General features: G+C 35.8%; 1 long non-coding RNA gene across 1 annotated transcript; it reads left to right on the top strand.

The window, feature by feature from the left end:
- Nucleotides 1-220: 220 nt before the first annotated feature.
- On the top strand, nucleotides 221-14,881 carry LOC127935129 (uncharacterized). Its single transcript, XR_008147986.1, has 3 exons — nucleotides 221-366; nucleotides 8,955-9,150; nucleotides 12,737-14,881. It is a non-coding gene; the product is annotated as an uncharacterized LOC127935129 (long non-coding RNA).
- The last annotated feature ends 740 nt before the right edge of the window (nucleotides 14,882-15,621 follow it).

Genomic DNA, 15,621 nt, shown 5'->3' with positions numbered 1-15,621 from the left:
CGCAGAAAATATGGGCCTTGGTTTTGCCTTTTTTTTCTAAAGGACCCCACCCACGCTATTCCCCCCTTCACAAAATTGTAACACACACTGAACTCTACGTCAAATAGTTTTACACTCAACCAATCACGGACAATAGCATTTGGCAACTTACATCTCAATGTCCAATCATATGTTCTACAGACTGTCATGTGACACAAAGCCCCGCCCCATTTGTGGAATCATTGAGAGCGGGAGTGGAGCTACAGCGATTCAGCGGTGACCGGCGCAGATCCACCCAGCTGGAGGATCCGGAGAGAATTCTGAAGCGATACGAACGCTCCTTACGTGGACTGGCTTCCTTTATTTCTTCTTAAGATTTTAAAGAAGGTATGTACGCATTCACTTTGCTCTCACAATGCAAAGGTTGCAGATTTAGATCATAAAATCAACGCAAAAGCTGGTGGCAGCTGCTCATGAAATGAACTGTCACCAATAAGTTATTCATAAAAGTGCTTTTTCTGCAGTATGATCGATTCAGCCAGACAAATATATTGTATTTTATTTAGCTGTTTCGTGTATTACATTTATTTGTCAGAGTAAATTGATCTGTTAGAAATGTACATATAGTAAAAGTTAAATATATCCGATAGTCAGGAGGCTTCTTGTCTAATTCTGATACATGAGTTGCAGATACAAAGATCTCTAAAAGCCATTTTTTGCCTCTCAGGGTGTAACATCCCAACAACTATCGGTGGTTATCCTTGACCTTTCCTTAATTATATACGACTGTTCTCTTTATATGTTCACTGAATTATGATTTATTGCACTAAATCCTCTGGAATATGTATCTTATTTATCTTTTATTGCAATAGCTTCATCTCTCTACACCATTAAAAAAGATAAAACTGGAAAAAAAAATCATGTTTTAAAATAAAAATAAATATTAAGATATTTTTTTTCCTTTGGTCATTTAAAAATTCATTCAATTCATAAAAGGGTTAAATGGGTAAAGTACATTATAAAAAGGGATTTTTCATAGCTGTAAATAATACGAAGATTATTAAAAGAGTATTTCAATAAAAAAAAAAAAACATACTAATTCAGTCTTCAAAATTTTAAAATTAATTAAATGTTACTTGCCAATTTTTTGCAATCTATTGTGAAATGTACCTAATAGAAGTTTGCGAGTGAAAACTGTTTCTAAACCAGTTTCTTTTTAAGGAGACACTGGGAATAGTTACGACACATTTAGTTTCAACATGTTTAACTCACTTTTATGTGCTATGTATCTCAAATGTTAATATAGTATTCCCAGGTTTGTCTGCAACAAATTAAAGTAGTTTGGAAATGTACAGTTTACCTCAAGCTATGTAAATTAATGTAAAACACAAAGAGTGCTATTGCTAGTATTGTCCCCAGTGTGGGCCCCAATTAAAAACACAGACATTTAAAATTATGTGCATCCATTTATTGTGGAAATCAAATTTCTTAATTGTAAACGTTCTCATTTTTAAAGTGGTAAGCTTATTAAAACCGTTTTTATTTAAAATGCAATTAAAATGGGACACAAATGTAGGTGTATACACTGTCCCATTTTGAGCAATCTTTGTGGCTCTAATAGATCAACCCTCATCGTCTGCTCCGATTTGAAATTTCTAGTTTTTCTAAATGTGTAGATGAAAAGCTTGCTCCAGAACACCTGGATTTCACTTTCACCATTGTCAGTCTGATCATAAACAGTTGTGTGAGTCATCTCAGCACTAAGACTCTCATCATCACTGCTGCATCATTAGATTAAATCAGTAAACTGATGCTTGAATGTGGGCTGAAGATAAACGTAGCTTAGTGACAAGTTAAATGTGCATGATTACCTTTAATCTGGGTTTCAGTTTCATTGTTCACTTCAGTTTTTTCTACAGTAAATGTTACTTCTTAACTACAGCAGTTGATGTGTTTTGTGTAGACGAGTAACTGTTTAAAAGAAAAAGGAGATTATGTGCTGAAAAACTGAATCAAGTTGATCCTTCAAATCCATCTGGTGTTGTTGACAGGATCCAGATGTGTCTTCTTGCAATATATGAAATCTGTTTGTTGCCGTTCCGGTCTGCAGTGAGATAAATTGAGGTCACGGAAAGCTGCAACAGACCGAAAAAGACGACTGTTAAATATATTACAGGCTGTGTGATTATATCTGTACCGAAAAGCAAACACCTCTCCACACACACACACACACACACAGTCTCCACCTTCTTTGTCTGTCTCCCGGGTTTATCTCCACCTACTGCCACCCGCAGAGACACCTGAACACAGAAATAACGATATAACAGCAACGGGCGTCTGAAAACCCCCTCCTCTCTTTCTCTGTCTCTCTCTCTCTCTCTCTCTCTCTCTCTGTCTCTCTCTCTCTGTCTAGCACACAGCAAACATGCCCAAAAAATGTCAGAAAGGGCTTCTATTCTTTCATGAATGGGGGACACAAAGTGTGAAAAAAGCCACAAATCCAATGTTTTTAATCTCTGGTATATCTGCAGGATAAGATACACTGGCCTCAGAAAGTATTTCAACATTTAATAATGTCATTGTAAGAATGCCATTGAATTAAAAAAATATTCTTTTAATTAATACATTTTAAATTACAACGCTTAAGCACACGTATGCAAGCAAAACATTTCACAAATAGATGTTGTTTGATTTTTAGATGGGAAGAGAATAAATACTGTTTAAATTGAAGAAAAACCTATTTGGACTTTAGAGTTTATATAATTTTTCAGAGAATTTGTTCCGAGGGAAACCTCATTTGGTCGCAAATGCCAGTGTCTAATGTGAAAATGTTATGTGTAATCTAATGTGCAAAATTAGAATGCTGTCTTGCACAAGACATATAAAATAGAAGAACACAGAAGTAAAAAAATCTCAGCGACCCCAAAAGTTTGAACATGTAGTGTACAAGTGTGAGCCTTTAGATGGAACACAAAACAGTATCTCCATAGAGCAAAAAAGCACACAGCAAAGGACAACACACTAATGAGAGACCGTTTTGTATTGTCCAGAGTGTGAACATTTTACTTCTACCAATGTTATAAAATAGTTTGAGCTCAGCTCTTTTAAAATTTCTCAGAAATCCAAGAACCCTTGTAGGAGGTAAACACATTGACTGTTATTCAAGTAAAAAATGAAAGATGTAGTTTTGTGTGTGGTATTCAGCAGCATAAATGTGGCCATTCATCACGAACAGTGAAAAGCAGTCACCATTCAACAATATTTTCACACACACAGAAGTCAAGGCAGCTCTAAAATCTGTAGAATGCTTGGGGTGTCTTGAGGGAAACCACGCCCATTCCAAGTCTCAACAAAATCCATCCGCACACACAAATACAGATAACATACCTCAATATGTGGTTGTGGTGTTTTGGGGAAAATATTCCAGAATGGGCTGCACTTCAAAGAGATGTTCATCCATTCTGTCTAAGGAACTAAAATGAACAGGAACACCTCAGGGGGAATATGACACCAGCTGCTAAAACGCCTTCTTGGTTTTTGTTCTAATGCTTTTTCTGGGTGCGCTTGAGCATGTGCGCTCACATATGTAGACTCCATCTAGAGGCTTCGCTATTTCCAGGGCTGGGTTATGTGGCATCCACACTGTAATCTTTTGAGTGGAGAGGATGTTGAGATGGATTATTGAAGCCCCAGCATGCTGCGTGTCATTACCGTGGAGAGATCAGCACAGTGAGGTTAATGAGCCAATCTGCATAAACTTTGTCCCCATCTGGAGCGTTTGGGTGGTGTGGGGCTATGCGTTACCAGCATCCCTCCATCTACATCACCAACAACCCTTAACATAGCAAATTATTTATGCTAACGATTTTCTACTCTTCACTGAAAACTTACAACACAAGTTCAGGCTCCCTGGCGCATTACTATGGTTGGTTGGTAAAAATCGCACTAAAACGGTATGGTTTCGGCTGCAGTGACACATTTATGTACAGTTAAAATATGGGATTTTATGTACAATTTCCATTACCTGCTGCTCAGTCATAGTGTGTGATTGTATGCTTCTTTTTTTATAGTTTGGTGTTAAAATACCTTTTCTTATACTAGCTTTCAGAGACAACTAGAAGTAAGCTGTCCGTAGGTTGATTTCCTTAAACTGTAAATACCCTGTGTCTTTGTGTGCTTTCAAAAGTCTTTTTGAGTAACAACATTGGCTCAGTCAATGTCATGAGTTTAAGGTGGGACTGTTACTGTTTTTTGAACAGTGGCAGATGGGAGGAAACTTTCCATGAATGGAAACCATCATTTCTGCATTTCCTTTTAATGTCACTAGTGATGTAGAAATTACATGCAGTCATTTTAATTGGAATTAAAATAGCCATCATTGAATTTGAGTGGAATGCATCCTCAACCAATTTGCTGCCTTTGAAAGACTTCTAGAAAGAGCTGGACTGGGGTGTTTTAGTTTGTAATCTGAGCACACTCTTTAAAAATAAAGGTTCTTTGTTGGAACAGTGGTTCCATGAAGAATCTTTAACATCCATAGAACCTTTTTGCATAAAAGGTTCTTTATAGTTAAAAAAAAGTTATTTAGATTAAAATGTTCTTCTCACTTCATTCACTGAGAAGTTCATTGGGGAACCAAAATGGTTCTATGGCGTTCAAAGCAACCTCTTTTTTTGGAACCCTTATTTTTAAGAAAAACACTGCATTTCCATGCCCTAGAGCGAAAAACTACACACTTTGTCGGTTGAGATATGACTGATGTCAGATCTCTTAGACTATGATTGACTGTGACAGATGGGTTTGGTTGGACTATGCTTAGAGAGAAAACCAAATGTGAAAATTATAATTATCCAAAAACTGAGCCAATCTACTCCGTTCCAGTTTTGGTGTAGTGACTCCTTTTTTTTTCTAGGCAGTTTAAAAGTTGTCAGATGTTAATGTCATTAATTTCAGCTTCCAATCCAAGTTTTTTTTTTTTTTTGCAGTGTAGTGTTGAAAATTCAGTGACACTTCTACTGACAAGTGACGTTCTGCTTTCGCACATGGTGGCTGGAGATATACTCAGGGTTTTTTAAGGTTTTTTAGTTTGGGAAATGTAGGCGGTAATTGTAAGTGTGCATTCACAAATTAGCTATAAAGATCTTAAATTGTCTTAAAAACATCTACAATAAGACATTCAATTGAGTGGTAAACAGCTTCTGATGAAATAATGTGAAATTGTTAAAGCATGTTATATTCTTCTTTTCCCCAAAACCCATGGTAAAAATGTGTTTAATCAAAGACCAATTTTGATACAATTGTGAAATTGATACACCAAAATTTCTCCTATGAGCTGAATTGAAGAAACAGGTGAAATTGATTTTAACCCTCTTTTCTCATTAGAAACTGATCAAAGGCCATTGTAAACACGTCTTGAGAACTTTTTCTGAAGGTGCTGACTGTAGAATGTGCCATGTGTTTATGACTGAGCATTTAACCACAGACATCTTACACAGCAGTTTCCCAAAAGAACACCTCTGCATTAGGAAATTAAGAAAACAAAATAAATGAGAGCAAAGAAATGCAATACCTTTTAAACCAACCTCATCCAAATGGCTAATAATGAAACTGCAAGATGTCTGTTTGCATGAAACCTCTGGCTGTAATCTGTGATCTGCAGACTCAATAAGTTGAAACCTTTTGAAGAGCAACCACATACACATGCAGTTAAAGAACACTGTGTTCTACTGAGTGTCTATGGCATAAACAGAAAGCGACAATTCCTCTTTTTTTTTCTCACTTCCAAAAGACAACCACCCAGCTAGTCTAAACCATTAGAACATTTCACACCCCCCCCCCCCCCCCCCCATTACCCATAATGCTGTAAACCCCACTAGGCACAGTGTGGGACCCTACTGCTGTAGGATGCACAAGCAATGAGCCGTTCATTTCTCTTATTTCGTTTCCTTTTCTTTCTCTCCATCTCTTTCTTTACTTGTTACCCCTCTCTGTGTGAAAAATGAGTGAGGACTGTTAGAGAGTTATGCCAGGGAAAAAGAAAAAGAGGCTGTTTTGCTAAATTAATCTGCTTGGAGACAAAATGATGGAACTGAATATTTAGTTACATTAGTTTTTTATGTTAATGATTGTGGTGTTTGCTTATTATTATTTTTTTCTTCATTTTTAATAATTTTTTTCCCCAAAATGTAGTAAAGAGAAAAACATATTTTACAATCTTTCCACATAAAGAGAACCAGCTTGTTTCAATGCAAACCCTTAATGGGAATGACATTTCACTTGTATTTTATCATGTATATAGTGTTAGCACGCGTGTCTTGATGCCACATGATCATATGAAACATGCCAGGGCTGAGTTTCAATTCAAACAAAGGTTTTGGCATAAAGTGAATTTTCTTTTTATTTCTTATTTTTCCTCATTAAAGCATGCTCTTTTTATAGACTTCTCAATTTGTCTTCAGTAGAAGCCACCAATTTGTCTTGTTTCAGCAGACGCCAAAGCAGATGCTGCTTTTTGCACAAAAAAAACTACGTAATGACTCAAATTTTGGGGCTCTTACAGTGGAGCATGCCCATACTCCAATTTCTCTGTAGTTTTGAAAGGATGCAAAAATACATTTAATGATTTGACTTTCTTAACATGACTTTAATTATAAATTTTTTATGTTTTTTTTTTCTTCTAATTAGTCTGAGCCTAAAGAGCGGTTTAAACCTGAAGTGATGTCTTTAAAGCTAACTACATAACAACAAAAAGGAACTATATTGTTGGAATCACTTTTTTTATCCAGATGAATGATAAAATCATTTACAGTCAAGCAGAATCATTTGAGCATTTAAATGAAGCATATAAAGTGACAGATGACAAAGCTGTAGCATGTGTTTAGAATAAACAGAACGTTATCGTCTGCTGGTGTAGATGCTAATGTAGTTATCATTCTTGGTGTGAATAGCCCTTCTGGCGGCATTTTAAAAATGTTTCTCAAAATGGTTCAACTTGATCAGCTGTTGTTTCTGGAAGTCAGAATACTGATGTTTTCATTAGCACCATGTGGCCGACTACTAACCAACATCACCAAAGTGTGGACTTTGAGACAGGACTTTGGGACTTAAGGACAGGACTTTTGACAGTAGTCAAAGAATATTGTTAGCATTACTTTTGAACTATAGTACTTGGCTCTCAAATGATTTTGAAAGCTTGCTGAAAGAATACAATTTATTTGTGTACCATTTTTCATGAATACTGTTATAGTCTGCATTTTCCCATCTCTGAAAAGGCTAAAAAAAAATCATATTTTATATTTAATGCCGATCCGATTCTCATTGTTTGCCAGATTAGAAAGGAAACTCTTATTGTTTGACGTTTAAAATTGAAGCTTGTAATGGCAGCCTCATGGTAAACCCTTCTATTAGACGTGCATTTCTTCATACAGTATGTCCATATGGAGACGGCATGAACAGGAAATGGCATGCATTCCTTTTGTCCTATTATAAAATAAACTCCAGTGTGCACTTCCTGCAGAGGCGTTGAGAAGAGAGAAAATGGGTGAAGAGGGAAAAGAACAGAAGCAGAGGAAATAAAGATTGTAGTGTTGAACTTAAATGGGCTCCGTTACACTCAAGGGTCTCGGCTGTGATTTGATGAATCCTCGTGTGGTGGTGTTGGCTTGTAAATCACACGCCATGTTTCCTTCTTTTGTAAAGAAGATTAAAGCTCTTTGTGTTGCCACATACATCCCTCAGTTCTGCACTTCCTGTCAACAAGACATGTGATTGTTTGGCCAGTGTGTGAGGTTGCCATTTGTCATAGGCTTTGTGAATTTTTGCGACAGCCCTGCTTCCACCTTCTGCTGGCTTTTTGCAAGTTCACCTGAGGCTGTGTGAGACATGTCCTGGCATGAGGTTGTTTATTGAATATTCATGTTTTACAGAGAGACCAATGGTGCATATATACCATTGATATGGCATCTTCAAATTTATCAGTAATGATGTGTACAGACAAAAGATAATTATGGCTATATTCACAATGCTTTTGCTGATAAAAATAAAATTATGCAACCATATTAACAAAATTTCTCTGGTTTAAAATGTTATTCATCTCTGCAAATCAGTTCAATGAACTGATGAATCAAAGATTTTCATGATGGTCCCACCAGACATTTTTCATATATTTAAACATTTTTGTAAAGATGCATACAAGTAAATATTTCTGTTCACTTAATTATATTATATTAGTGCATATAACTGAATGCTATTATTGTTTAAATTACTGAAATAATAATTTAAATACAATAAAATAAAATTATCAAACAAAACACTTGTTTAAATAAAATAATAATATACTAAAACTAAAACTGAAATAAAAAAGACAAAGGCACAACTAAATTACTAATATGTAAAATAAAATAGTTAATTCTTAAAATAAAAGAAAACTGAAAATATTAAAATATTCTAAAAATATGAATAAATAAAATGATATGATAAAGGTAATATTAAAATAACACTGATATAAATAAAAATATTATCTTTCTTCTATTTATTTAACAGCTGTGTTTTCTTCTCCTTATTGGCTTATAGGGAGAAAAATAATCAAAAACAACAAATTCATAATTATACAGAGATATATATTGAATATCATAAGATTTAAAAATATCAAGATGCATTTGTTACATTGCACAGCCCCATGTTTTACGAGGTTCTTTCAGGCCAGGCTGTCTTGTATCAGTCATATGGTTTTCTGCAGTGCTCTGTAATCCAGGGCTTCATCTTTTGTGGATGTGGCTCTGGTGCCCGACGGTCTGTCCCTGTCCTTTTGTTTAGGCCTACCATAGCTGTGCACTTTCTCTTTTATGACCGTATTTTCGGGCGGGGATGCCATGTGATTTTTTTTTTCTTTCTTTTTTTAACTGTGTTTCAGCTGCTCTGGGGCCAAGAAGTTCGAGCATGATCATGTAAGAGTGTGACTTGTGTGTGTGTTTCAGAAGCTGTGCAGGACAGTAGAAGCTGTTGAAGTTTTGACTGTGGGTTTCAACTCTCCCTCTCACCCACGCTCTGTCTCCAAAAGCTGCAGGGGTTTCGCTGAGTTGGCAAAAACGCGTCGCGACGCAGCAACAGAAATAAACTGTCAGCCTTCAAGAGCTCCAACACACGCACATCTTGTCCTCATTGGACCTCCAAGTAAGAGCTGTGAGGATAAGATACTACCATGTTGAATAAGAAAAACAGTAAAATGAGGAGGTTTCCAAAAGTTATATATTTTACATAAATGATTGTTTGGGTTTTGGCTCCAGGCCCTTCATATAAGGGATTTATTGGAGTTTGCGTGTTCCAAGAAAAATGAAGTTATGTTGCATATAAGGGCTCCATACATCCTCATGCGAACCCTGACCGTAACTATATTTAAAAATGACCATATAAAGACTTTCCATGTATAAGCTACATCAGTGGAACAGCCTCTTTTGTGAATCAGAAATGAGAGAAGAGGGAATGATGGAAACCTAGAATCTGTTCTCTCAACACACACGGAGACATCATCACATCTGCAAGGCATTGGTCTCTCTGACTGACATCAGGTTTATTTTCATTAATACGCTCATACACATTCTTGCATGTCCATTCCCACAGATTTATGTCCTTTTAATGTAGTTGCCGCTATGTGAGGGAGGCAGGGTGAAAGCTTTACGTCTGTCTGCCGTGATCCGTGGCATAAACAGTCTCCCTGTGCTCTGGAATCCAGCCACTCCTACAGGCTTTGGAAAACGGGGCATTCGGGGTGAAAGGAAGGGGCAGTGTTTGTTGTATCTTCAGGTTAACAGTTTTATGTTTGGTTGTTTTTAAGTTTTGGTTGATCTATGTTTTAAGGTGGGGTTGCTTAATTAGTGCTTTCAGATTTGTAGTTAGTTTAATAGTGGGGTTGCTTAACTGGTTTGTGGTTTTCATTGGTTGATGTTTTTTTTTAATTGGTGGTTTTATTCAAGTAGAGCTATAATTTCTATATTTTTTTGTGTAAAAGAAGTTAATAGCCTACTTTTATTGAGTAATGATGATTTAAATTGATCGTAATTGACAGGAAAGACATTTATAACATTAAAAAGTTTTGTTTTAAATAAATGTTGTTCTTAGAACTTTCTATTGATCAAAGAATACAGGGAGAGAAAAAATGAATTCTGGTTGCCAGAAAAATATTAAGCAGAACAACTGCTTTTGACATTTATAATAATAAGACATGTTTCTTGAGCAGAAAATCAGGATATTAGATTGATTTCAGAAGGATCGTGACCGTGAAGCCTGGAGTTTAATAATATAGAAAACTTTGAAAGGCTGTAAATTGCAATAGTATTCCACAGTTTAACTGTTTTTACTGTATTTTAGGTCAAACAAATGCATTCTTGGTGAGCCCAGAATTTTGCTTGTGTTGTGTACGTGATTTCAATTCATCTATCTTTTACCAGTTTTGAGCATAGAAAGAGAAAAAAAGCTCCATATTACACTATATAAGCTTTCCAATCACTTGCATGTACTAGAATATGGGATATATCTTTAAATATATTTAGACGATTAAACAGATTTTTATAAACCCATTAAGTATAAAAAACACTTTAATAAATGTATTATTTTATTTATTTATTTTTCATTTAGAATTCTGTAGTTCTGGTGGCTACCAGCAGTGGCGATGTTTAATTGCTGTCTGACTTTAAAACAACTGTATGTGTTTTTTTTTTTCTTACCCCCTACAGTGGAGTGAGTCAATTTTACTGTCATAAATATACAGTATTACAGTGTATAGCTGTAAATGCGCATTCTTCGTTACCGTAAAGCAATCTGGTCTTTTTGTGTAATTTCATACCTTCTCAGTTCTCACTAATCTTTTATACTTCCAAACCAGAAGTTTTAGAGTAGTTTTGGAAAGAAACAGAAGCCATTCACCTTATTAGAAGTCGGTGTATCATTAGCACTGATGTTTCACCATAAAAAACTTGATGAGAAAAAAGGTGAGAATGTTTTATTGATTGCGAAGATTAACTTTTTGTTTAACTTTAGTTAAATTTATTAGAAGCAGGGTAGCTGATTTGGTAAGAAAACATTTTTTATGCTGGTTAAAAGTCTCTTCACATCCCGATAGCAATCACTAAGTTCAGTGGTCTAAATGTATGTATTTTAATCATCTGTGGATGGTGTAGGACCATAAAATGTTCGTCCAATCTCATTCCTCAGCCCGAGGACTACGATAGGCTGTCCTACCTGCCTGTCAATGAATTTATTTACATAACTTTAATAAGCACTTTCCATTAAGCTATTGCAGACCAAGTGAGAATAGATGGCCTTATTATTGTAATATTATGTGCTTTTTACTGTAAAATTTTCTCACATGTGAATGAGACATGAGAAAATCTGACCGCATTACTTTCAACCCTTCACCAACGCCGTCTCTCAGTGTGTCACTGCTTAGCCTCTGGTCTTCCTGTGCATTTTCATGTGTTTTGGAGGAGGCGTGGCTTTGGAGAGTGATTTGCTGGGAGGGTGGGATTTTATGCTTTTAGAACTAGTTTGCTATTGCCATCCTTTCCGAAATCTCCTAGACTAACTTTAAGTGAAACTATCCAGTAACTTACAAATGGGCCTTTACAGTAGTCCTTGTAGTTTAGTTGGTAGTTTGGAAATGTACTTGTCAGTAGTCTGCCTCTCACTTCTCTCTCTGTCTCTTTGTGTTGCTGTGTGAGGGTTTTGAATGAACTCTGTGGTGATTAAAAGGAAACTGAGAGTCTGAGTGCTGATTTGCCAGAGATTGAATGGGTTGTGGGTTGTCCAGCCACTGATTTTTACAATAGGAAACATTGTGCATAGGCAGGTCTGACAAACATCCTTTTGTCTGCAGTGTAGAAAACAGCTGTGTACGTGAAATTGAGCGATTGGGTGTGTGCACGCTGTGGGGCTGGGGGTGACACAGTCCCAGACGGTCTCTGAGTTCACGTCTGTAGCAGGTGACCCGTAGAAAGGCTTCGGGCTGATAGCAGAGCCGAACTCATTGAAAGCCTGACAGCACTCTAAATGCCTCTTGTAGACACACACACTAATGCATGCATATACACTCTCTCCTATGGGGTTATTGGAACAATGCAACCAGCGACTCGGGCTGCATTCCTGAAGGTTTAGGGGTCAAAGGTTAAACTGGGGTTTACCTTTTTGAGCTAAAAACTAAAACAAACTTGAGAGGCAGTGAACTCGGAGAGTCTGGGCACTTGAACTGTTTTCCTCTTGGTTAAACGCCTAGAATTTGACAATATGACACAGTTTACTGTTTAGCTGGAACAACTGTGGTTAATAGACCCTGAAATGGTTACACTACTATTCCACAGTTGTGCCAACCGTTTTCAAAACTGATAATAATAATACATGTTTCTCAAGCATATGCAGGCCAGCATATTAGAAGGATTTCTGAAGATTCATGTGACCCTGAATATTGGAGTAATGGTTGGTGAAAATTCAGCTGAAAATGAATCTCATAATAAACCCCAAAATGGTCATCAGGATCCTAAAGCAAAATGTCTATGTGTTGGCATGAAAAGGTTAATTTTGGGATAATGATTGCTAAACTGAAATACGTAGACTAGCAGTCATTATACAAAAATATCTGTCTGCTCAGTGCCTTGATTGACCAATCGGCAAAAGGATATAGAATTATTTAAAGTGTTTGTTTCCAAGATGCACAGTATTCATTTAGTCAATTCTCTTCATTTGAGCTTCTCTTTGCATTGTTTCCTAGTGAGGGCTGATCGGGTTAGCTGGTTTTCCAGTCCCCTACTTTATTTCCAACCTTAAAGTTGAACCTCATGGCACCTGCGGCACTGTGAGAACATATCGCTGTGGAAAATCAGGGAAGCTTCTCTTTCATCTCATCAGATCGTCTGGCATGCCGTCACTGTCCAGCAGAGCCGCACAGCTTCAAAAGAGCATCTTGTCTTCAGTGATCCTTCACAGCACAGCAAAGGCAAGAGAGACGGCATCATAATGCAATACTTGATTCTGATTGGTCAGTCATGACATGCTGTCAAAAAATATTTTTTTTTTAATGACTGATGATGATACGGTAACTTTAAAAAGGTAAATGTACACTAAATGCCATCAAAAAAAGCTAATTTCATTTGAGCAAACCAATTAGAACAAACAATAACTCATTTTAACAAATGAACAAACCAATAATTTTGTTAAATATATCAGACTTTCCAACACTACTTATCAATCAGTGAATTATTTGTTAAAATAGAGCAAATTGAGATCTATCACAACATCTATCAGTGAATCATTTTCTTAAACTGAATAAACAAATCAGTTCATTAAAATGAATCAGAAATCCCAGAACTACGTATCAATCAGTACATCATGTTTTAAAAAAGAAAAAAGTGATTCACTAAAATAAACTGATCTATCCCAGCATGACATTTCTCAGTGAATCCTTTGTTTTGAAATTAACAAACAAATTGATTTGTTGAAATGAGTCAGATTTCCAAGCACAACATATCACTCAGTGAACATTTTTTTTTTAAACAGAACAGATTGATTCAGTAAAATGAATTGATCTGCCTCGCACAACATCTATAAATGAATTATTAGTTTGAACATAACATTAAAAAAAAAAAAAAAAATCAACTTGTTAAAAAACGATCTGGACGTCCCAGTACTACTTATCAATCAGTGAATCATGTTTTAAAACAGAACTACCAAGTGATTCTCTACAATGAACTGATCTCCCCAGTACATCTATCAATCAGTTTGTTTGAACTGATTCAACTGAACAAACAAATGATTTATGACTCAGACTTCCCAGTAAACCATTGTTTTAACTGATTTATATAGTCACCCTTCATTTCTATTTAGTTTCTATTTCTATTCATATCCATTTAATTACTCTTCATTTCCAAATTTAGTTCTATTAGTTTGATTAGTTTGGACATCATGTAGTTTTCCTCTCTCACAGTAAAGACACGTCCACAGCGGTGGAAACCACAGGTGGCTGTAGAGGACGGAAGCGTTCTGAGATACATCAGGTGTGAACGTGTTCCTGATTGCCTCCTGTCCGCTGCGGCAGCGATGTGTAATCAGCGCTGATAGACGAGCTGCCCGACCACGGCTTGATGCAGGGTATTTTAAGAGCTAAAATGGGGCCCCCTCCCAACCCCCCACTAACCTCGCCCCAAATTTTGTGGAAGACCACAAGGAGACGCACTGAAAAAGCCCACATCCACGGTCCACATTAAGATCAGACCACCATGTCTGAAAGCCATTATGGACTATATCTCAGACACGTGTATGTAGGAAAGCACATTCTTTCTCTCTCTCTCTCTGTGAAGCCGGACCATTTCAGACCACCTTTAGTATTCTTAGGACAAATAAGGAATTGATAGCAACACTACAAGCTCTGGTGTTTTTGTAAAGGTGTTGATTCACACTAAAGGACAAACTGCTGTGGGACTAAGGGTGAGTTGGAGTGAATGTGTATTTTTAATGAAAGTATGTTGTGCAATTACAGTGGGTTCCAAAATTCTGTGACCACATTTCCCTTTTATTATTTAAACTTGACGTAACAGAATTTTTGGGGGGATTTTGAACAATTAAAAATTATTTAAAAAAATGTAAGATTCTGAAATATTTCAGATTTCTAGAAGGTGGTTTGGATCAGACTTGGACAAATGTTTTTGTATGTTTTTTCCTGTTAAAATAGTAAAAATATATATATTTAAATTAGATGGGCCTAAAATGTAGATTGTTTTGCCTGTATGAACTTTAGTCACTAATCGATTCACTAAAATGAATCCGGTGTTCCAGCAATACATATTAATCATTGAATAATGAAAACGGCACAAGCAAATTGATTCACAAAAAGGAGCGAAACAGAATATTTATATTAAAATATATATATATTTTAAATAAAAAAATCTAAATATAGACCAAAAACTCTGTAAACATAACTTGAGTCACTAATCCATTCACTAAATGAATGTGAATCAAACGGTAAATGGTTTTTAACAGAGCATGCTAATTGATTTACTGAAATGATCTACTCCAGCACAATATTTTTCATAAATTGTTAAATGCTAAATACATTTGTGTTGGATATGCCAAAAAAAAATAATTTATAGAAATTTTTTTTGGTCTGCAGGAACATAACTTAGTTTACTTATCGATTCGCTCAAATCAATCAGACATCCAGCACTGCATAATGACTAGTGAATCATAATATATATATATATATATATATATATATATATATATATATATATATATATATATATATATATATAAGCTAACTGATATACTAAAATGAATTGATCTAAACAAATTAAAATGTTTTGCCTGTGTGAACATAACTGGTAAGGTAAACATAACTTTTAAACAAATGTAAGCAAATTTGTTATACTGACCAGGTTTATTCAGGTGTATAAAAGATCTTCATTAACAACCTTAGTGGAAAATATATGTGTTTGCATGCTACTGTATATTCTATATTACTGGGTGCACACTGATCACACAAATGTATGAAGTTTGTATAAATATCCTGATAAATAACTGATAATATCTAAAAATTCCATGAGAACACCATCAGAGCAATGTTTTGGTGATGGAATATAAACTAGACTTCCCTTTCATTTC

The sequence above is a fragment of the Carassius gibelio genome, chromosome A2 (assembly GCF_023724105.1).
Source record: "Carassius gibelio isolate Cgi1373 ecotype wild population from Czech Republic chromosome A2, carGib1.2-hapl.c, whole genome shotgun sequence".
In the NCBI taxonomy this organism is placed as follows: domain Eukaryota; kingdom Metazoa; phylum Chordata; class Actinopteri; order Cypriniformes; family Cyprinidae; genus Carassius; species Carassius gibelio.
Note: the sequence above shows the minus strand (reverse complement) of the source record. Positions and strands in the feature narration are given on the sequence as shown.